This window comes from Pseudophryne corroboree, chromosome 7, assembly GCF_028390025.1.
Source record: "Pseudophryne corroboree isolate aPseCor3 chromosome 7, aPseCor3.hap2, whole genome shotgun sequence".
Lineage (NCBI taxonomy): Eukaryota > Metazoa > Chordata > Amphibia > Anura > Myobatrachidae > Pseudophryne > Pseudophryne corroboree.
The window spans coordinates 484728431-484752863 of NC_086450.1; the positions used below are offsets into that span (position 1 = coordinate 484728431).

The following is a 24433-nucleotide window of genomic DNA, read 5'->3' on the forward strand; positions in this document are numbered from 1 at the left end:
CACCATGCGTTCCATTCCGCGGAAGTGGCGCTGGCCGGAAGTCTCTGCGTTCCACTCGCGGAAAGAACCGTAATTAGGCTTATCCACTGGCTAATGTTTAAAGGAGGTGTACAACCTAGAGGGGGGTGTTCTCAGAGAATGAACACTCCCCCAGGTGGAATCATCAATGTACAGGTTCACTCATAGCTCACAGGGACTCGGAGGTATACCGGAGGTCTCCTCACGTATAATCCTGGATTAACCTATGTGTAGCCTGTCAATCACCACAGAAGAAAAAGAGTGCAAATGTAAATAATGATCCATAATATGAAATGTCAAAAAATGTCAAAAATGACATAAGAGGGCACCAGATCAAATGACCACAACTCACCCTACGCATACAAACTAACATATATCTGATCAACAAAGGCAAATTGAATACTGATGTGAGTGTAATATCTTTATAGTAATACATTGGTATAATGTAGTAAAAGATTTTAAATAATAAAAGGGAATAGTGGGTGGTGTGGTCATTGAAATTGGTGGACCCTCGTGACTAGTATAGGACCTGGGAAGGCTCCGGGAAACAACAGAAAAATATATATAAAAAACATAAGCAAGGACGTATAAATAACTGTCCTTACTTTCTTAATCTATATACATAAAAAGAACATACAAAAATGAAAAAAATAAAACATAGAACATAGAACATATAAAACATATAAAACACAAATCGAAACCCAGCCTGTATGTGCTGATTGTATCACAGTGCCCTATGTCCCTGAAACATACAAAGTGTGTTCCAAGGTATCCAATCAACTATGGCAAAATAAAATTCTAAAGAAAAATATTAAGGGGGTTGGCCTCATTGAGGCCCTTTGGTGACACTGTATTGAGTTTGTGTATCCAAAAGCTTTCCTTCTGTTTAAGTAACAAGGTGCGATCGCCTCCACTAACAGGTGGCGGCACCCAGTCAATCAGCTGACACTTCAGGGCAGATACTTGATGTTTAACTGACAAAAAGTGCCGTGCTACCGGTTTGTCAGAAAAGCCCACATTGAGGGCCGTGTGTATGGATGACCGATGGTTTGCCATCCTGTCGCGAAAGGGACGCGCGGTTAGTCCGACATAACATAACCCACATGGGCACTTTAGAAGGTAGACGACATGATCCAGTCGACAGTGGAGATGATATCTGATAAAGATTTTTTTCCCTGTGTGTGGGTGATACAAAAAAGGACCAGTGATCATAGATCTGCACGTTGTGCATCCCCCGCAGGAAAAACTGCCAGGTTTGGCTTGCATAAGCTGGATTTGAGATGTGTTCTGTTCAGGGAAAATCGTGGGTCTCATTAGTAATTGCTTTAGGTTGGCCCCTCGTTTGTCTGCAACCATAGGAGCAGGTGTTTTAAGAAAAGGCAAACTGTTGTCGGTGGCTATTATTGGCCAATGTTTCCGTAGGGCCTTTCTGGTTGCACTTGTGGAACCATCATACTGAGTGGAACAAATCATCCGATTGTTACGAATGGGGTTTTTAACCTGTTGTCCATGAAAAATGCTGTTCGCTTTATTGAGACAGCGAGTAAGTACACTGCTAGTGTACCCTCGCTCCAGAAAGCGAGAGGTGATCTCGTTACATTGTTGATCTTTGAGTGCTGCGTTGGAATTGATCCTCATGGCTCTGAGGTACTGGGATATGGGCAATCCTTCTTTGAGGGCTGGGGGATGATGGCTGCTAGCATGCAAGGTCAGATTGCGGTCAGTGGGTTTACGGTACAACGAGGTGTCCAGTCGGTCACCATTTCTGGTGATACTGACATCCAGGAAAGTGATGTTAGTGGCCGATACTGTGTATGTGAACTTGATAGGATTATCCAAAGCATTCAATTGGTTCACCATGTCAAGAAACTCAGACTCGGTGCCCTCCCACAGCAAGAAGACGTCATCAATGTACCGTTTAAAGAAGGCAATCTTGTGCCCATACCTAGGTAACAGGTACGTATGTTCATAGTGCGCCATGAACAGATTAGCGTAGGCGGGGGCCAAATTCGACCCCATCGCGGTTCCGGCGATTTGAAGAAAATAATCATTTTTATACATAAAGTGGTTGCACGTAAGAACCAATGAGGTCAGTTCCAACACAAACTCAGTGGGGTAATCTTTGCAGGGGCTGTTGGAAAGAAATTGACGTATAACATCCAAACCTAAGTGGTGTGGTATAACGGTATAAAGGGACCCCACATCCATAGTGGCCAGAAGAGTGCCTTCACTAAGATGGGTAAATGTCCGTAGATGTGTGAGGAAATCCCCAGTGTCCTTTAAATAGCTATCAGTTTTTAATACCAAAGGCTGTAGGATACTGTCAATAAAGACAGCAATTGGCTGTAACAGAGAGCCTTCCGCGGCAATAATGGGTCTGCCGGGAGGGTGAACTAATGTCTTATGAATTTTGGGCAGAGTGTATAGGATGGGACACCTGGGTGAATTGATGGTCAAATATTTTAATGTGTCTTCACTTATGTAGCCCTGCTCAAAACCTAACTTCAGAAATTGATCGATTTTAGATTTAATTTTAGGAACCGGATTGGTGGTTAATTTCTGATAGGTCATGTCATCTGCTAATTGTCGGTTGATCTCCATGTCATAGTCAGTCCAATCTTGGACGACTATTGCTCCTCCCTTATCCGCCGGGCGGATGACTATATGGGGAGAATCCTTTAAAGTTTTTAATGCTTTCCTCTCGGCTATGGACAGGTTATCAAACATCCTTTTGGGGGGTGAGCTCTCAGAGTCTCTTTGGACTAACCGTAAATAAGTTTTGATGCTGGGATTGGAGGATGGAGGATCGAATGTCGATTTGGGTCTGAATTGAGGTATCTCTTTGTTAGTGGATTTGTTAGCAAAGAACTCCCGCAGACGGAGGGAGCGGCCAAATTTATACTGATCTATAGTTTGTTGGAATGAATTAATTCTGCATGTGGGGACGAAAGATAAACCTCGGGCAAGAAGTTTAGTTTCCGCTGGACTCAGTTCTACGCTAGATAGATTAAAGACATTGTCACCTACTGTCTCCTCCTCCCTCTTCTCTTGGTACCCCCCTCTCCTCGGGTGCGGTCTGTGCCGCTTCTGAGAACCCTGGAACGGGTAGAGGAGGCCTCTCCTCCTCGATCTAAAAAACGAGTGGAGTCGTTGTTCCCTTCGTAATAATCGGTGTCTGAGGTAGAGGCGGAGGAAACAAATTCATGGGCAAAAGGTTGGGCCCTTCGCCTAGTGTATTGTCTATTCTGACGTTCACTAGTATTGTTTCCAAGTAACCAGCGGTATACAGTATGCGTTTGGTAGTCGTTAGTTACAGTGGACAATTTTTTTCGTTTAAAAGAAATTAGATCACGTTTATAAGTGTCCACCTGTGTCTGTAGACGTTCGATCCAATTTTGGGTTTTGTCATTCTGCAGCACGGTGGTGTGAGATTTGATGGTAATATCCACTTCAGTAGATAATTTCTTTAACTCAATGCCAACTTCCTCCACTACCAGGGTCATGAGGTCAAGCGAACATTTGTTCAATACTCCACACCACCGGCTGCAGAAGACAGGGTTGTTTCTACCCAATGTTGGAACGTTAGAGATACGGAAACCCCGGGGGATTTGTTTTCTCCTGAGGTATTCCGACAAAAATTGACCATGTAAAGTCAAATCAACCTCTTTTTGTCTGTGTTTAAGCACTTTGTAAAACAAATCCACAGGGGTTTCGGCTGGTAAGGCCTCAAACTCTAATTTATCGAATAGTAATTTTTCAGTGTCCTCATCCGTAAATGAAACTATACCAGTTTCAGCTTTGGCCAGTAGGCCATCATCCAACAAATATACCCCGCTCTGAGTCATAACACTCTTTAGACTGGAAAACTCAAACAGGTATAGCAATTAGATTAATAACATACTAAACATGACAAACAAAACATGTAAGGTTCCCGGAAATAAAGGTGGTGATCGGTGAGGAAGTCCAATCCGGTATGTTGGATGGGTGTCAGGAAGTAGGAACTGCGTATAGTAGTTCGAACAAATGTAGTCTTGGAAGATCCTGCACTCTCATCAAAAGTAATAATGACGGCGGGTGCTCCTAATGACCAGAGAGGCCACCAATATACCACAACAACCACCTAGGTGGAAGGTGCACTCACGCCCAGAAATTAGTCTCTGAAGTCACTTGTAAATTCAGTATATTTTTATTCGGGTTCACTGTTGATGCCGTATTTCATCGACGTTTCGGTCCTTATGCGGACCTTTATCAAGATTGGCACTTAAATCACCTATACAATCAGAAACAGTTACAATTAATATGTATAAGAACCCAGATTTATTCAACACCAACACCACCAGTGCCTCCCAGGCCCTGAAGACTGTCACAAAAACCAGAAAACGTATTAAAAAGCTGTTTTTTTATATATGTAAAAAAGAGATACTTGGAAATAATCCACGTGTGATGAAAGAGACACCTCCACCATTAGGACTATCTGTTTAGATAGGCAAATGATTACCTGGACGGCAAGCCAGATCACTCAGATGTGTGGAATGGCCTTCAAAGTTGGCAACATGCCTGATCACATAATGAAGTTAAAAAGCCTATAACGTAGGGGAAGCTGCAAGGCGTAGTCACCTATTAGATAAATAACAGAGTAACTACACCATAAGAAAATACACTAACAACGTCATTTTGGAAAAGATCATACCTAGTTACATGTAGAAATAGCTCATGGCAGCTTGTGGGCTCTGTACATGTGTCAGACACTCAGTCTGTAAGGAGGCACAACAGGAAAAAATAATCACCAACCGTAATCATGTGTCAGAAGGGAGCTGCAGGAGAACCATACTCACTGCTCAAGTGTCCAGAGCCAAATGGAAGCTGCATAAAGTTCAGCCTCAGCTGAGCACTATTTAAGGATCAACCACAGGAAGTGCCAATTAAGGAGATTAGTATAAACCCAGTCTCTCATTAACTGATCACCTCTCAGATAACTAACTCAGACCAACTGGGAAAAACGTTACAGGGTTCACAGGACAGGCAGTGGCTATCGCTAACGCACGGCTACTTAAATGAGTGTATTTTAACGATTTGGAAGGGCAACTGCCGGAGACGCGTCTTTTGCGTTCCACCGACCGGAACACCATGCGTTCCATTCCGCGGAAGTGGCGCTGGCCGGAAGTCTCTGCGTTCCACTCGCGGAAAGAACCGTAATTAGGCTTATCCACTGGCTAATGTTTAAAGGAGGTGTACAACCTAGAGGGGGGTGTTCTCAGAGAATGAACACTCCCCCAGGTGGAATCATCAATGTACAGGTTCACTCATAGCTCACAGGGACTCGGAGGTATACCGGAGGTCTCCTCACGTATAATCCTGGATTAACCTATGTGTAGCCTGTCAATCACCACAGAAGAAAAAGAGTGCAAATGTAAATAATGATCCATAATATGAAATGTCAAAAAATGTCAAAAAACCCGAATAAAAATATACTGAATTTACAAGTGACTTCAGAGACTAATTTCTGGGCGTGAGTGCACCTTCCACCTAGGTGGTTGTTGTGGTATATTGGTGGCCTCTCTGGTCATTAGGAGCACCCGCCGTCGTTATTACTTTTGATGAGAGTGCAGGATCTTCCAAGACTATATATATATATATATATATATATATATATATATATATATATATATATTAGAGATGAGCGGATTCGGTTTTACTCGGTTTTACTCGGTTCTCAAAACGACATCTTATTGGCTCACGGATGTCACGTGTTTTGGATAGCCAATAAGATTCGGTTTTGAGAACCGAGTAAAACCGAGTAAAACCGAATCCGCTCATCTCTAATATATATATATATATATATATATATATATATATATATATATATATATATATATAGCAGCATAGGGCCGGCACGCCTCAGTATCTGTAATTACTGCGCTGGTGCCCTCACACGTACAGCTGTACACAGTGTCGGACTGGGGCATGAAGGGCCCACCGGGAGAATGCAGTGATAGGGGCCCATACTCAGGGGTGGGGCCAGCCTACAAATGGGTGTGGCCAGCCTCCACAGATGCTTGAAATACACAATAGTTTAGTGCAGTGTAATGCAACATTTCTACCATGTATAATACAAGTGCACAGTCTGGACTGATCCCTAGAGGAAGGAGTGGGCCCTCAGGTAGTGTGGCCTACCAGTGGTTTCCATGGTATCCCTGTGGGCCAGTCCAACCCTGTTCTGGAGCTGAGGGCGGTGTTCAATGCGCTCTCTCTCTCGCCCTGCCTTTGGTACAGGACAGGCCTGTTCAAGTACGGTCAGACAATGACAACATGGTGGCATACATAAACCACAAAGGAGGTACTCAAAGCCGCATGGCAATGATGGAAGTGTCAAAAATCCTTTGTTGGGCGGAACGCCATCTGCAAGCAATATCGGCAGTGTTCATTCCGAGCGTCCTGAACTGGAAAGCAGACTTCCTCAGTCGCCAGGACATGTACTCCGGAGAATGGAGTCTTCATCTAGAAGTCTTTTAACTCCTAGTGGACAGGTGGGACCTACCAGATGTAGACCTGATGGCGTCTCGACACAATTACAAGGATCTGGTCTTCGGATCTCGGACCAGGGATCCTCAGGCAGCGTTCGTGGATGCACTGGTATTTCCATGGAACTTTAGGCTGCCCTACGAGTTACCTCCAGTTTCATTTCTGCCCAGTGTCCTTCGGAAGCTCAAACAAGAAGGAGGATCACTAATTCTAATCGCTCCAGCATGGACCAGATGGTATTGGTTCGCAGACCTGCAGGGTCTGTCAATGGGGCATACCATTCTACTTTCTCAGCCACTAGACCTCCTCATACAGGGCCCTTGTGTCTACCCAGACCTGGCCAGACTGGCTTTGACGGCATGGCTCTTGAAGCATCACTCCTGAGGACCAAAGGTTTTTCTGAGGCCACAAACTGGCCTCTGCCCAGATTTATTATAGGGTTTGTAATTTTTACTTCACCTGGAGTGCTGATAAGAATTATGATGTCTCTAGGTTCAGAACTTCCAGAATTCTGGCTTTCCTGCAATGAGGCCTTGACTTAGGTCTTCGTCTGGCCTCCCTCAAGGTTCACATATCTGCCTTGATGGTATGGTTTCAGAAGAAAACTGCGTCTATACCGGACGTTCATACTTTCACTCAGGGTGTCCTTTGGAATCAGCCTCCCTATGTCCCTCCTGTGGCTCCATGGGATTTGAATGTACTGAATACCCTTCAAGAGTCTCCATTTGAACCTATTGAATCGACGGACACTAAATGGCTCACGGCCAAAGTCCTGTTCTTGCTGTCTATCGCCTCAGCAAGACGGATGTTGGACTTAGGCGCTTTATCCTGTCGCCCACCCTTTCTGATATTTCACTGTGACCGGGCCGCTCTACGAACCCGACCAGGTTATTTACCTAAGGTGGTATCATCTTTTCACCTTAACCAAGAGATTGTGGTTTCGGCCTTTATCTCTTCAGAGTTGTCTTCCAAAGAGCACACTTTGGATGTGGTAAGGGCTCTCCGTATATATGTGGAGAGGACTGCCTCTATCAGGAGGTCAGATACCCTTTATGTCCTGTTTGATTTCTACAAACATGGCTGGCCTGCAAATAAGCAAACCTTGGTCAGATGGATTAGAATGGTGATTGCACAAGCTTATGCACAGGCTGGGCTCCCAGCTCCTGCTGCTATTAAAGCCCATTCTACTCGGTCTGTTGGACTTTCTTGGGTGTCCCGCCGTGGCGCATCCATAGAACAATTGTGCAAGGCAGCTATGTGGTCCTCAGTGAACATGTTTATTAGGTTCTATGCCTTTGATACTTCCATCTCCCAGGATGCTTCCTTTGGACGCCGGGTTCTCATGCCTGCTACGGTGTGTACCTTCACTTAAGCAACTGCTTTAGGACACCCCTGATGTTTCTCTGTGGAAACCAATGTACTCTGCTGCAGAAAAGGAGAGTTATGGTAGACTTACCATTGTTAACCCTTTTTCTGCAAGGTACATTGGGATCCACAGGGCACACACTCTGACGCACCTTGCTTCTTTGGGTTTGTTTGGCATTAGCCGCTAGTCCCTTCTGTCTATCATCTGCCTTCTCTCTTACCTGCTACTGCATTGAGCTGGTTAACAAAACTGAGCTCACAGTGCCTGGAGGTGGGGTTATAGAGGAGGCCCAAATGCATCCTGGGACAGTCTAAAGCTTTAGCTTGTTGCTGCATCTGGATCAAGACAGGGCCGGCTCCAGGCATACTAGCACCCTGAGCGAGAAAATGTAAAAGCGCCCCCCAACCCCTATGCGCGCGCCGAAGGCGCGCGCGCTTCGGGAAAAGTGGGCGTGGCCTCCTGGGAAAGTGGGTGTGGCCTCGTAACTTCATATTATTAAACTATAAATAAATATATTTTTTCACACCCCCTCTATGCACACAATTAGCAGCCTTATGCAGAACAGCCACAGTAGTGTTCCTTACACACAATGTCTCCAGTGTAGTGCCAGCTACACATGACATGCCCCGCAGCAGTGCCAGCAACACATGACATGCCCCGCAGCAGTGCCAGCTACACATGACATGCCCCGCAGCAGTGCCAGCTACACACAATAGAACCCCAGCAGTGCCAGCTACACATGATAGTGTTCACGTTTTAGGGCAGGGTGCTGATCACAAGGAGGGCACATTTTTAAGTAAGGAGGGCAAAATGATGTACATACTGTAATGCTTGGTGCTCCTCCACCCACATGCTGAAGCAGGGACAGTGCGCGCCGAAGGCGCGCAGCAAAAATTTAGGGGCGTTGCTTCGTGGGGAAGGTGCATGACCACAGAATAGTGGCAATTCGCATTACACCACATAGTAGTGCAGCTAATACACTTTGCACCAGGTAGAACCTCCTATACACTTTGCGCCAGGCAGAGCACGTTAGACACTTTGCGCCAGGCAGAGCACGATAGACACTTTGCGCCAGGCAGCGCACGATAGACACTTTGCACCGGGCAGCGCACGATAGACACATTGCCTAGCCACAGACGCCTAGTAGATACACTACATGATATGCCCCCCAGCAGTGCCAGCTACACGTGACATGCCCGCCAGCAGTGCCAGCTACACGTGACATACCCCCCAGCAGTGCCAGCTACACGTGACATGCCCCCCAGCAGTGCCAGATACATAAATGGCCACACAGTGCAGATATGCCCCCAGTGCCAGATACATAAATGCCCCCACAATGCCAGATACATAAATGACCACACAATGCCAGATGCATCAATGACCCCACAGTGACAGATACATAAGTGCCAGATACATTAATGCCCCCAGTGCCACAAAACATAAATGCCCCCACAGTGCCAGATAAATAAATGCCCGCCGTGCCACAAAACATAAAAGCCCCCACAGTGCAGATATGCCCCCACAGTGCCAGATACATAAATGCCCCCAGTGCCAGAAACATAAATGCCCCCACAGTGCCAGAAACATAAATGCCCCCACAGTGCAGATATGCCCCCACAGTGCCAGAAACATAATGCCCCCACAGTGCCAGAAACATAATGCCCCCACAGTGCAGATATGCCCCCACAGTACCAGAAAAATAATGCCCCCACAGTGCAGATATGCCCCCACAGTGCCAGAAAAATAATGCCCCCACAGTGCCAGAAAAATAATGCCCCCACAGTGCAGATATGCCCCCACAGTGCCAGAAAAATAATGCCCCCACAGTGCAGATATGCCCCCACAGTGCCAGAAAAATAATGCCCCCACAGTGCAGATATGCCCCCACAGTGCCAGAAAAATAATGCCCCCACAGTGCCAGAAAAATAATGCCCCCACAGTGCCAGAAAAATAATGCCCCCACAGTGCCAGAAAAATAATGCCCCCACAGTGCAGATATGCCCCCACAGTGCCAGAAAAATAATGCCCCCACAGTGCCAGAAAAATAATGCCCCCACAGTGCCAGACAAATAATGCCCCCACAGTGCCAGACAAATAATGCCCCCACAGTGCAGATATGCCCCCACAGTGCCAGAAAAATAATGCCCCCACAGTGCCAGAAAAATAATGCCCCCACAGTGCCAGACAAATAATGCCCCCACAGTGCCAGAAACATAAACGGCCCCACACAGTGCCAGACAGATTTTAACTTACCTGTCACTGACACTGCGGTGCTGCTGGGAGCCGGGAATACTGCTGTGGGCGCGGGCGGGCCGCGGACGGAGGATCGAAACTGTCTGCACGCTATGCACGCTGCGCGGCGCCGGCGTCCAACGTCAGACGCCGGCGCCGCACAGCGCGCTGCATAACGCGCACACAAGCGGCCGGGAATGGGACAAACAGAGGCTGGCTCCAGGCAGGAATATGGCGGCCGCAGCGTGCGGCGCCCTGTAAGAGTGGCGCCCCGCGCGGCCACTCTAGTCGAACATGCCTGGAGCCGGCCCTGGATCAAGATCCACTCTACACTAGTGATGTGCACCGGAAATTTTTCAGGTTTTGAGTTTTGGTATTGGATTCGGTTCCGCAGCCATGTTTTGGATTCGGACGCGTTTTGGCAAAACCTCCCTGAAACTTTTTTGTCGGATTCGGGTGTGTTTTAGATTCGGGTGTTTTTTTACAAAAACCCCTCAAAAACAGATTAAATCATAGAATTTGGGGGTCATTTTGATCCCATAGTATTATTAACCTCAATATCCATAATTTACACTCATTTTCAGTCTATTCTGAACACCTCACACTTCACAATATTATTTTTAGTCCTAAAATTTGCACCAAGGTCGCTGAATGGCTAAGCTAAGCGACACAAGTGGCCGACAACCTGGCCCATCTAGGAGTGGCACTGTAGTGTCAGGCAGGATGGCACTTCAAAAAAATAGTTCCCAAACAGCACATGATGCAAAGAAAAAAAGAGGCGCAATGAGGTAGCTGTGTGACTAAGATAAGCGACCCTAGTGGCCGACACAAACACCTGGCCCATCTAGGAGTGGCACTGCAGTGTCAGGCAGGATGGCACTTCAAAAAAATAGTCCCCAAACAGCACATGATGCAAAGAAAAAAAGAGGCACAACAAGGTCGCTGTGTGAGTAAGCTAAGCGACACAAGTGGCCGACACAAACACCTGGCCCATCTAGGAGTGGCACCGGAGTGTCAGGCAGGATGGCACTTCAAAAAAATAGTCCCCAAACAGCACATAATGCAAAGAAAAAAAGAGGCGCACCAAGGTCGCTGTGTGACTAAGCTTAGCGACCCAAGTGGCCGACACAAACTTCTGGCCCATCTAGGAGTGGCACTGCAGTGTCAGGCAGGATGGCACTTCAAAAAATAGTCCCCAAACAGCACATGATGCAAAGAAAAAAAGAGGCGCACCAAGGTCGCTGTGTGACTAAGCTAAGCGACCCAAGTGGCCGACACAAACACCTGGCCCATCTAGGAGTGGCACCGGAGTGTCAGGCAGGATGGCACTTCAAAAAAATAGTCCCCAAACAGCACATAATGCAAAGAAAAAAAGAGGCGCACCAAGGTCGCTGTGTGACTAAGCTAAGCGACCCAAGTGGCCGACACAAACATCTGGCCCATCTAGGAGTGGCACTGCAGTGTCAGGCAGGATGGCACTTCAAAAAATAGTCCCCAAACAGCACATGATGCAAAGAAAAAAAGAGGCGCACCAAGGTCGCTGTGTGACTAAGCTAAGCGACCCAAGTGGCCGACACAAACACCTGGCCCATCTAGGAGTGGCACTGCAGTGTCAGGCAGGATGGCACTTCAAAAAAATAGTCCCCAAACAGCACATGATGCAAAGAAAAAAAGAGGCACAACAAGGTCGCTGTGTGACTAAGCTAAGCGACACAAATGGCCGACACAAACACCTGGTTCATCTAGGAGTGGCACTGCATTTTTCTAGCTAGAGGATGTGAATCTGAACCACTAGTCATGAACATAGGCCAGGGCCTCAGCTGCTCCTTGCCAATCTGTGTCGTAAATGGCATATTGGCAAGTTTACGCTCTCATCAGACGCTTTCAATTTTGATTTTTGGGTCATTTTACTGAACTTTTGATTTTTGGATTTTACATGCTCTCTACTATGACATTGGGCATCGGCCTTGGCAGACGACGTTGATGGCATTTCATCGTCTCGGCCATGACTAGTGGCAGCAGCTTCAGCACGAGGTGGAAATGGATCTTGATCTTTCCCTATTTTAACCTCCACATTTTTGTTCTCCATTTTTTAATTTGTGGAATTATATGCCATTATCAATAGCAATGGCCTACGACTATATATACTGCGCACAACTGAAATGCACCACAGGTATGGATGGATAGTATACTTGACGACACAGAGGTAGGTAGACCACTGGCCTTCCGTACCATACTGCTATATATACTGGTGGTCACAGTCAGCAAAACTCTGCACTTTACTCCTCCTATATAATACTGCTGGTCCCCAGCCCCACAATAAAGCAGTGTGAGCACAGATATATGCAGCACACTGAGCACAGATATGGAGTGTTTTTCAGGCAGACAACGTATAATACTGGTGGTCACTGGTCAGCAAAACTCTGCACTGTACTCCTCCTATATAATACTGCTGGTCCCCAGTCCCCACAATAAAGCAGTGTGAGCACAGATATATGCAGCACACTGAGCACAGATATGGAGCGTTTTTCAGGCAGAGAACGTATAATACTGGTGGTCACTGGTCACTGGTCAGCAAAACTCTGCACTGTACTCCTCCTATATAATACTGGTGGTCCCCAGTCCCCACAATAAAGCAGTGTGAGCACAGATATATGCAGCACACTGAGCACAGATATGGAGCGTTTTTCAGGCAGACAACGTATAATACTGGTGGTCACTGGTCACTGGTCAGCAAAACTCTGCACTGTACTCCTCCTATATAATACTGGTGGTCCCCAGTCCCCACAATAAAGCAGTGTGAGCACAGATATATGCAGCACACTGAGCACAGATATGGAGCGTTTTTCAGGCAGAGAACGTATAATACTGGTGGTCACTGGTCAGCAAAACTCTGCACTGTACTCCTCCTATATAATACTGGTGGTCCCCAGTCCCCACAATAAAGCAGTGTGAGCACAGATATATGCAGCACACTGAGCACAGATAAGGTGCGTTTTTCAGGCAGACAACGTATAATACTGGTGGTCACTGGTCAGCAAAACTCTGCACTGTACTCCTTTTATATAATACTGCTGGTCAGTGCCGTAACTAGCCATTTTAGCGCTGTGTGCAAGAAACGACAGTGGCGCCCCCCCATGCAAGATAGGGGCAGTGCGCGCCGCAAGCGCGCGGAAAATTTATAGGGGTGTGGCTTCACGGGGAAGGGGCGTGGCCACAAAATAACAGCAATTCATACTACGGTGCACAGTAGTCTGCACAGTAGCGCCACTACACCAGGTAGAGCCCCTTTTATACATTACAGCAGACAGCGTCCCCTTTTTACACATTGCGGCAGCCAGGACCCCTTTTTACACATTGCGGCAGCCAGTCCCCCTTTTTACACATTACGGCAGCCAGTCCCCCTTTTTACACATTGCGGCAGCCAGTCCCCATTTTACACATTGCGGCAGCCAGTCCCCCTTTTTACACATTGCGGCAGCCAGTCCCCCTTTTTACACATTACGGCAGCCAGTCCCCCTTTTTACACATTGCGGCAGCCAGTCCCCATTTTACACATTGCGGCAGCCAGGACCCCTTTTTACACATTGCGGCAGCCAGACCCCCTTTTTACACATTGCGGCAGCCAGGCCCCCTTTTTACACATTGCGGCAGCCAGGACCCCTCTTTACACATTGCGGCAGCCAGGCCCCCTCTTTACACATTGCGGCAGCCAGGCCCCCTTTTTACACATTGCGGCAGCCAGGACCCCTCTTTACACATTGCGGCAGCCAGGCCCCCTTTTTACACATTGCGGCAGCCAGGACCCCTCTTTACACATTGCGGCAGCCAGGCCCCCTCTTTACACATTGCGGCAGCCAGGCCCCCTTTTTACACATTGCGGCAGCCAGGACCCCTCTTTACACATTGCGGCAGCCAGACCCCCTTTTTACACATTGCGGCAGCCAGGCCCCCTTTTTACACATTGCGGCAGCCAGGACCCCTCTTTACACATTGCGGCAGCCAGGCCCCCTCTTTACACATTGCGGCAGCCAGGCCCCCTTTTTACACATTGCGGCAGCCAGGACCCCTTTTTACACATTGCGGCAGCCAGGCCCCCTTTTTACACATTGCGGCAGCCAGGACCCCTCTTTACACATTGCGGCAGCCAGGCCCCCTCTTTACACATTGCGGCAGCCAGGCCCCCTTTTTACACATTGCGGCAGCCAGGACCCCTCTTTACACATTGCGGCAGCCAGGCCCCCTCTTTACACATTGCGGCAGCCAGGACCCCATTTTACACATTGCGGCAGCCAGGACTCCTTTTTATACATTGCGGCAGCCAGGACCCCTTTTTACACATTGCGGCAGCCAGGCCCCCTCTTTACACTTTGCGGCAGCCAGGTCCCCTTTTTACACATTGCGGCAGCCAGGCCCCCTTTTTACACATTGCGGCAGCCAGGACCCCTTTTTACACATTGCGGCAGCCAGGACCCCTCTTTACACATTGCGGCAGCCAGGCCCCCTCTTTACACATTGCGGCAGCCAGGCCCCCTCTTTACACATTGCGGCAGCCAGGACCCCTCTTTACACATTGCGGCAGCCAGGCCCCCTTTTTACACATTGCGGCAGCCAGGACCCCCCGTTTTTACACATTGCGGCAGCCATGCCCCTTTTTTATACATTGGGGCAGCCAGGTCCCCATTTTACACATTGCGGCAGCCAGGACCTCATTTTACACATTGCGGCAGCCAGGACCCCCCCCCCCCCTTTTTACACATTGCGGCAGCCAGGACCCCCCCTTTTTACACATTGCGGCAGCCAGGACCCCATTTTACACATTGCGGCATCCAGGCCCAGAGAGAGAGAGAGAGAGAGAGAGAGAAAAAAAGAAAGAAAGAGAGAGACATACTTACCTTCTCCCCGCTGACAGGCTCCTCGTGCTTGGATCTCCCTCGGTGCAGGCACAGGCAGTGAGATGAGATGGAGGGAGGGGGAGCAGAGAGCCGCAGCAGCGCTATTTGATTGGTAGTAAGCGCCGCTGCAACATCCCCCTCTCCTCCTGTATTGGCTGTCCGGCGCTGCTATGCATGCTGGGATGCGGTTCCTCCATCCCAGCATCCATAGCAGCGCCGGGCAGCCAATACAGAAGGAGAGGGGGATGCTGCAGCGGCGCTTACTACCAATCAAATAGCGCTGCTGCAGCTCTCTGCTCCCCCTCCCTCCTCCTCCTTGAACCCGGCGCTGGTCTCCTCTCCCTCCAGCCGCGCACGGCGCGCACAGAGGCGGCATGTAATGAGTCAATTTGACTCATTACATGCCGCTAGCCGTTGCGCCCCCAGGGCAACTGCGCTGTGTGCCAAGCCCCCTTGGCACACAAGTAGTTACGGCCCTGCTGCTGGTCCCCAGACCCCACAATAAAGCAGTGTGAGCACAGATATATGCAGCACACTGAGCACAGATATTTGAGTGTTTTTTAGGCAGACAACATATACTGGTGGTCACTGTCAGCAAAACTCTGCACTGTACTCCTCCTATATAATACAGCTGCTCCCCAGTCCCCACAATTAAGCAATAAGCACAAATATTTGCATCAACATTAATAAACGGAGAGGACGCCAGCCACGTCCTCTCCCTAACATTTCCAATGCATGAGTGAAAATGGTGGCGACGCGCGGCTGCTTATATAGAATCCGAATCTCGCGAGAATCCGACAGCGGGATGATGACGTTCGGGCGCGCTTGGGTTAACCGAGCCATACGGGAGAATCCGAGTATGCCTCGGGCCCGTGTAAAATGGTTGAAGTTCGGGGGGGTTCGGTTTCCGAGGAACCGAACCCGCTCATCACTACTCTACACCCCGATGTTTCTCTGTGGAAACCAATGTACCTCGCAGAAAGAGATTTAACAATGGTAAGTCTACCATAACTCTCCTTTTTAAACTACACAAAAGATAAATATATACTTATTTGATTATATCAAATAGACTTTATTCACATAGAACACACACACACGCACACACACACGCACACACACACACACACACACACACACACACACACACACACACATATGTGTGTAAAGCATGTACATAATTTAAGAGTCTACTTATGAAAAATGATCTGTTGAAAAATGATATGTACTGTCATAATGTCTGGATAATGTGCTGCAATGTTTATGTTTCAATAATTTTAAGCCTTGTAAGGGGGAGGCTGATGGTTTTTTAATGTTTGTCATGTCATGTTTCATCATGTTGTCTAATGCTTGTTTATTGTTTAAACAAACAAACAAACAAACAAATTAACAAAAGAAAAATAATACAAAATAAAATAATACAGTCTTACATTTCCATTTTCCATTAGCCTGCCTGCACGGCAGGTGCTGCGATATCATGTTTTCTTTGTGTCTCCACCGCGCTCTGGTAGGCGAAATTTAGGAGAATATCTTTCCTGTTTCTCTTTTCAGCTGCAGGATTCCATCTCTTTTTCAGCTGAAACTTAACATACAGACACTTTGCAATATCCTCATGTTTTCCCTGAGTCTTCATTTGATCTTCTGCAGTGTAATTCTCTATAGAGAACATGTTCTCCACTCCCAGCTTTCTGAATGTATCCTGCACCTTCAGTAGATTTCCGCTGAGGTTCCTGGTGAGGACAACCGTGGGGAAGAGTCCTGTAATAAAATGGAAATAAAACACTATTTACACTGCGGGTAATTCCAAGTTGATCACAGGAGGAATTTTGTTAGGAGTTGGACAAAACCATGTGCACTGCTAGGGATGCAGATGTAACATGTGCAGAGAGAGTTAGATTTGGGTGGGTTATTTTGTGTCTGTGCAGGGTAAATACTGGCTGCTTTATTTTTACACTGCAAATTAGATTGCAGATTGAACACACCACAACTCTCTCTGCACATGTTACATCTGCCTCCCCTGCAGTGCACATGGTTTTGCCCAACTGCTAACAAAATTCCTGCTGCGATCAACTTGGAATTACCCACCTTGTGCGGCCATATACAAATGGAACACGCAGGGCCCCTGGCCACATGCTCCTTTACATGCTCTGGTTGTAAGTGCCCACTGGTGCCCAGAGCTGGATTAAGTCTTTGGTGGCCTGGTGCACTAAACGCAGTTTGGTTCTATGATCTATAAAAATGCAGCCAAGTAGGATATAGACTGGAGACTGAGACTAACTCCCAGTATGCAGTTATAGGGCTCTATCATTAATTACATAACAGATAAGGGCCCTCATTCCGAGTTGTTCGCAGCGGATCATCGCATCGCAAATGGCGAGAAAACGAGCAACCGCGCATGTGCAAAAGCAAAAATACGCATGCGCAAGCATAGCGATACGACACTTGTGCAGAAATACTACAAAGAAAACTGTTCGTAATACAGAAACGAAAACGGGGAGTGACGGAGGCGTGGCAGAGGCACGGCTTCGCAAACCTACGAAATGGGCGTGAAAGTGGGCGGCTAGTGTGGGAGTATGCATCCAGCAGTAGTCGTGTTTTTGGCAAAAATGGGTATCCTCTGTTAAAAGTACATAACAAATGTTCGCTATCTTCACGCAGCAGAAGAGTGAGTCTGCAGCTACTCAGCACTTGTGAAGTACTGTTACAAGTGTGTGTCTGCTCTAATTAGCAATTGATTAGCAACTGAATTCACCTGTTGAGCATTTACTTGCAAAACACTGCTCTTACAAAATAATACAAGCAGCAATTATATGGCCACTTCATATTGTATTGTAAGAACAAACAAATCTGACACACTCACAAATAATGCACTGTATTTTTAGTACCAATGAAAATTAACTGATGTTAAATGCATGTTTTAATTATTTGTTTAATAATCTCAAATGTAACTAAACTAACTTATAAACTACATCAGCTAAATCTTCTCAACATAGACATATTCCTTTGTACATAGCAAATAACATGACCACAATAATAAAGCATACATTTAATGAGACTTTTTTATTTTTATTTTTTTAAATAATATGTGTCTATATCTAATACTATGGCATGTTGCCCCTAGTAACCCAAGTTTTTTTTTTTTTGTATATTTTAAATTAAGTGTTGTGCAAGGCATACAGATTTAAAAATACACTATGCAATGTTTGTCTTAATATTCTGATTGTTCCCTTGTTCCACAAATGTCAATATGCCATGTTCAAGTTTACAGGGCACAGTTTTCATGAGTGCATAACCTTTAATAAAACACACAAACAATTGTAAAGTTTTTTTTTTACTTCAATTAAAGTTCAAAATAACAACATGTTCAACAACATGTAAGTTCAAAAAAACAACATGGCTACAAATGAGCATCACATACAGAGATGGACATAGCAGCAAGCAGATGGCAGTGACAAATGCACATAGCAGAACCCAGTACTATGGTAACCCCTTATTCTGCCAGAATATGATATTTTAAATTAAGTAAGTGAACCCCCAGCCAGACTAAACTTTTAGGGGAACTGAGGTAGATTCCGGAACAAACACACAAACACAAACATACACAGCACGCTAGGAAGAGGAAGATGGCTCAGGGGTAGGCACAAATAACTCACAGGCTACAATTAAAAGAAAACCTTTCACTTTGAGGGAGTTCTACATTTTGGCCACACAAGCCAAAAATAAAAAAATACATCGAGGCAACATGTAAAACATGGGTGCTGCTCATCTGGAGAGACATCACTTTCTCTTTTTTTTTCCCAGCCTGATGATGTTCTTCTTGGCTTGGTCTGCGGAGCGACCTTCGAGGGCCCTGCCCAGTGGGATGTTCTTCCTGGGCAGGGGGAGGGGAGGGAGCCGATGTGGCTGGCTGTCTGCCACTGTGGGCAAGAGAGACAGCGATGTCCTGGAGCCCTTGCAGAATGGAATTGGCAACTTCATGGAAGGAGGAGGCGAGTTGATGTTGTCCCTGCCTGATCTCTGCCAGACCTTGGCAGAGTTGAGCTACACCTTGCTCCACACTGGTTCTGTGCTCAGTGAGCCGGACAGGTATCTGGCTTACCTCCCGGAGCATCCTGTCCTGAAAAGCATTTAGGCTCTCACCATACCTGGCTATTTCAGTCAGTATTTCCGGGATAGCAGAGGGTTGGGTGAGGGGGGGCCAGTTGGAATCTGGATGGGTGGGATTTGTGGTCCCACACTGCCAGACACACTAGGTCCCTCCACCTCAGCCTCAGCCACATAACCCTCCTGTGACTCTACCTGCTCACCCCCCTGTGCTGTGTTATGTGCAAAGCAAATAGAAGAATGAGTGAAAAAAGAGTAGATAAAAACAATATGAGAGTTTTGTTTAAAAAAAAAAAATATGTGTGTAAAAAGAGGATTTTGGTACTTACCGATAAATCCATTTCTCTGAATCCTCTAGGGGACACTGGAGTCCTATACAGTAGGGGTGTGAAGCTTGCAACCGGAGGTGTGGCACAATCTAAAATTAGCATTGTCTGCACAGCCGGCTCCTCCCCCTTCACATCCCTCCTCCCTCAGTTTGGAAAATTTGACTGAGAGAATAGGACATGATACTGGAGCACCTGGCGAGGAACCGAACCATACAACATAGCAAACAGCATCCAAGAAACTCTTAACCGAAAAACCAACACGGTTTGCACAAGAACTTTGAACACAGCAGGTTGACAGCACTGAGGCGGGCGTCCACTAGGGGACACTGGACACTGGACACTGGCGGGCGTCCAGTGTCCCCTAGAGGATTCAGAGAAATGGATTTATCGGTAAGTACCAAAATCCTCTTTTCTCTTTCATTCACTAGGGGACACTGGAGTCTATACAGTAGGGGACGTCCCAAAGTTATCCCCCAGGGAGGGAGTGCTGTCAGTGGTCTGCAAAACTAAACGTCCGAACTTAGAGTCACCGGACGCAAAGGTATCAAACTTGTAAAATTTTGCGAACGTGCGGGTTGAAGACCACGTCGCCGCCCTGCAAAATTGAGCAGTGGAAGCACCTCTGGCCGCCGCCCATGAGGCACCCACTGATCGGGTGGTATGAGCACCCGTCTGAACCGGAACCTGTTTGCCACAGGAAATATAAGCTTGCCGAATGGCAAGTCGAATCCATCTGGACAAAGACTGCTTAGATGCTGGCCAACCCTTCTTAGGCCCATCATAAAGAAAAAACAAATGGTCAGACTTTCTGAAGGACGACATAACTTGTACGTATACCCGTAAAGCTCAGACAACATCCAAGAACACGTCCCCATCTGCGAGACCCCGGAAAGATGGGACCACAAATGGCTGGTTTACGTGAAACCCCGAAACAACTTTAGGCAGGAAATCCGCTCTTGTACGGAGTTCAGCCCTATCCTCATGAAAAGTTAAAAAGGGGCTCATACACGATAAGGCTCCCAACTCAGAAACCCGCCTGGCCGAAGCCAAGGCAAGCAATAACGTGACCTTCCAAGAGAGATATCACAGGTCTGTTCTTGCTAACGGCTCAAAAGTAGGAGATTTCAAAAATTCCAACACCAAATTTAAGTACCATGGTGCAATAGGGGGACGAAAAGAGGGCTGCATTCTCAGAACCCCCTGTAAAAAGGTTTGAACCTCTGGCAAGGACGCTTACCGCTGTTGAATAGGATAGAGAGAGACAAAATTTGAACCTTCAGAGAGCCCAGCCACAGTTCTAAAACTAGACCGGTCTGAAGGAAGAGTAGAAGTCTGGATAAATGGAAGTTCACCGAATTCCACTCATGTTCTTGACACCAGTCCATGTACCTCTTCCAAATCCTGTAGTAGTGCATGGCTGTGACCGGCTTCCTAGCGGCAATCATCATAGGAATGGCCGTTCTTGGTATTCCTCTGTTCCTTAAGATCCGGGTTTCAATAGCCACGCCGTTAAACGCAGCCTGTTCAGGTCTGGGTGGTGGAACGGACCCAGAGACAGTAGGTACCTCTCTCTGAGATAACCGCCAAGGATCTTCCGCAAGTAACCTTCGTAGGTCTGGATACCAACTCCTGCGGGGCTAATCTGGTGCGATTAGAATCGCCCACACTCCCTCTTGTTTCATCCTTATCAGAACCCTGGGTATGAGGGGGAAGAGTGGAAAAATGTAAACCCTCCTGTAACACCAAGGAAATGTTAATGCGTCCACTCCTTCTGCTGCTGGATCTCTTGTCCTGGACATATATCTGGGCAGCTAATGGTTTTGCCGAGACACCATGAGGTCCACCTGAGGTAGGGCCCATCTCCTCTCCACCATGTCGAAAATCTGTGGATGTAGGCACCACTCTCCTAGATGCATGTCCTGGCGACTGAGATAATCCGCTTCCCAGTTCTCCACACCTGGAATGAACACAGCCGAGAGGATGACGTTTCACCTTTCTGCCCACAACAAGATCTTTGTGGCTTCCTTTAACGCCATCCTGCTCTTTGGTCCTCCCTGACAGTTTATGTAAGCCGCCGTCGTGACATTGTCCGTCTGTATCTCTAAGTGTTGACCCATGACTAGGTCTTCGGCTAAGAGAAGCGCATTGTAAACTGCTCTCAGTTCTAGAATGTTTATGGGTAGACTGCTCTCCTGTAACGTCCATCTGCCTTGAAACTGATGTTCCTCTAGGACGGCACCCCAACCTCTGAGACTGGCGTCCGTTGTCCGGATCCTCCAATCCCAAATGTCAAATCTCTTGCCTGCTGCGAGATTCTTGTGCAACGACCACCAAATCAAGGAGGTTCGTATGCGCGGTAGAAGTCGGATTCTTCGATGTGGAAGCCAGTGTGAACCTGCTCCCTGACCAATGAGGGTCATCTGGAATGGTCAGGAATAAAGTCTGCCATACTGGAGAGCTTCGAACGACGCCACCATCTTCCCGAGAAGTTGCCCACAGAGGTATAGAGAAACCGTCTGTGTCCGTAGTACCTGAGCCACTAACCTCTGTAGGTTCTGGTTCTTGTGCTCTGGTAGGAAGACTCTCAATTTTACCATGTCCAAGATGAGACATTGGCGAGATGTCCGAGCATCCTTTATCAGCTGTTCCTGAGAGGGGGCCTTGATCAATAGATCGTCTAGATAAGGTATTATCGTGACCCCCAACAGTCTCAATCCTGCAACCATTATCGCCATGATCTTCGTAAAGATTCTCTGGGCTGACGATAGACAGAATGGTAAGGCTCTGAACTGGTAGTGATCCTTCACCAGTGCAAACCTTAAGTAAGCTTGGTGAGGAGACCAAATCGGGACATGAAGGTATGCATCCTTTATGTCCATGGATACCATGAACTCGTCTCGTTCCAAACCTGCAATGACCGACTGCATTGATTTCATCTTGAATTTGTAGACCCATAGAAAATCGGTTTAAAGCTGTTAAATTGAGTATCGGTCTGACCGTCCCGTCCGGGTTTGGTACGACAAAAAGATTGGAATAGAACCCAGTTCCTCTTTGAGAGGCGGGAACTGGAGTAATTACTTCTGACTGTAGCAATTTTTGGATCGCTATCAGTAAGGCTTTTGCTTTCTGTGGGCACCGAGGCAACCCCGTTGGATTCTGTTGAATCCCCTTATTTGGCAAAGTCTCGGCCCAGGTGTCCCGAAACCTTTCAAAACCTGCGCCTATCATAGGACGCCCAAAGTGAGCTTGTCTTAGAGACCTGTTTCTGGACTGTGTACTGAGAATGGTCTTTGTTTTCACGCGCCTGAATGCTAAAACCTCTTCTCTAGCAAGAAAGGACCTAAATACTGGACCAGAGTCATTTCTGCCTATTTGCGTAGCTTTATGAAACGTGGTACGCAGAAAAGAGGATTTTTTCCTGTTTGTGAAATCCACTTGTCTAATTATAGACCCCTTAAAACGTCCCCTCCTTGGGAGACCTCCTCATGCCTGTTATGCCCGAACCATTTTTCCAAAGCACAGACCTCATAGGTCTGTGCGATGCCCTTGCAGCTATAAAGATTTTCCGGTCTCTGAGCCACAGAATCCTTATTTCTGATATGGCTGACGTAGAGAAGTATGATGCAATTCTGGTAGCATCCCTTTGCGGCCTGGCAATTGTGAGTAGTCGACTCACCGATGTGCTCCGCTAGTCTAACTATTTACTCCTGCTGTATCTTTCTCTACAGCCTGAACAATACAACCAGACCATGCTAGAATAGCCTTGGTGACCCAGGCATTAACAATAGTAGGTCTGTGTGTCGTAGCAGCTACAAAAAATAGATTCTGGTCTACCTTGCAATCGGACGCCACCTTTAACATAGTTACGTTTGGTATCGGCAAGATTGTCTTTCTACTTGACAGTCTTGCCAGGGAGGCAACCACCATCTGCGGAACCTCCCACCTATACATGTAGTGGGTAATCGGCCTCGAACTTCTTTGGAATTTTTTGGAAGCACTTATCAGGCTGCTTCCAAGCTTCTCCCTTTGAACATGGAGGGACTGAGGAATTGGAAAATCCGCTCCTCGTGGTTCTTGACTGAAATAAATCAAAACCTTCCAGTTTCTTAACTTCTTCCTCATTGAAGTTAAGGACCTTTTACAGCTTAATAAGAGAATCTAATCCCTTAACCTCAGAATCCTCCTCTTACGGACTGGTGTTCAGTATCGCCTCTACTGCCTCACCTTCTTCATCATCAATTATAAGACCCCCTTCCACTTCATGTAGGGTTGGGAGTGGTCTCTTTGCTGTCCAACACAGTCTTTTCTGCATGTGCGGGCAGAGTCATTCTACTGAAATATTAGTCCATATTTTTGGTAAACCCTGCTGCCCATTCTAAATGTGCTGGAGTATTCCGCCAACTTGATGCCGACTGACCACTACTCCCAGGTTGAGCGTCCATTCCTAAACATAAATCGCTCACCTCCTTGCCATTATTGCTTCTTTGTGGTCTTGGTTGGTGCTTTTGACCTGTTTAACATATACTTCATCAACAGTCAGCAGTGCTTTCACCCTATATAAGTAGGAAGAGAAAGACTGCTGGGATATAGCGAGCAAGTGAAACTGGTTTAGACACACAGCTGGAACTAAGCCTACATTATAGGAGAAATAATTTTTTTTTTTTATATATATATATATTTTATTTTTTTATTTTTTTAAACCAGCCTGGTGTCCGCAATCCTCACAGCACCAACTGTTAGAACAGCTTGGCTTGACTGGATTATACTTCTGTTGCTCCTCTTCCTCAGGATATTTTTCAGTAGAATCCTTTGGAGGGAAAAGAAAACCCACATAATTCTTTATACAAAGATTTAGCAGCAGCAGCAGCAAAGCCTTTCTGTAGGCAGCACCAGCCATATGTAAATTAATCTCAGGCTGTACTGAATTTAATACAATGTTTCAATCTGCTTGACAGTGATTGGTAGCTGAA

General features: G+C 46.9%; 1 protein-coding gene and 1 long non-coding RNA gene across 6 annotated transcripts in view; one reads left to right on the top strand and one right to left on the bottom strand.

The window, feature by feature from the left end:
* The window catches only part of LOC134945653 (uncharacterized), a 91880-nt gene that overhangs the window by 62462 nt on the left and 4985 nt on the right, over window positions 1-24433 (top strand). The gene's annotated exons all lie outside the window — the stretch shown is intronic.
* LOC134943901 (uncharacterized) lies at window positions 4101-5321 on the bottom strand. Of its 2 annotated transcripts, XR_010181821.1 has the most exons (4): window positions 4854-5321; window positions 4709-4772; window positions 4517-4635; window positions 4101-4288 (listed from the first exon to the last, which is right to left on the bottom strand). It is a non-coding gene; the product is annotated as an uncharacterized LOC134943901 (long non-coding RNA). The 2 variants fall into 2 exon arrangements; XR_010181820.1 differs by having other exon boundaries at window positions 4709-5321.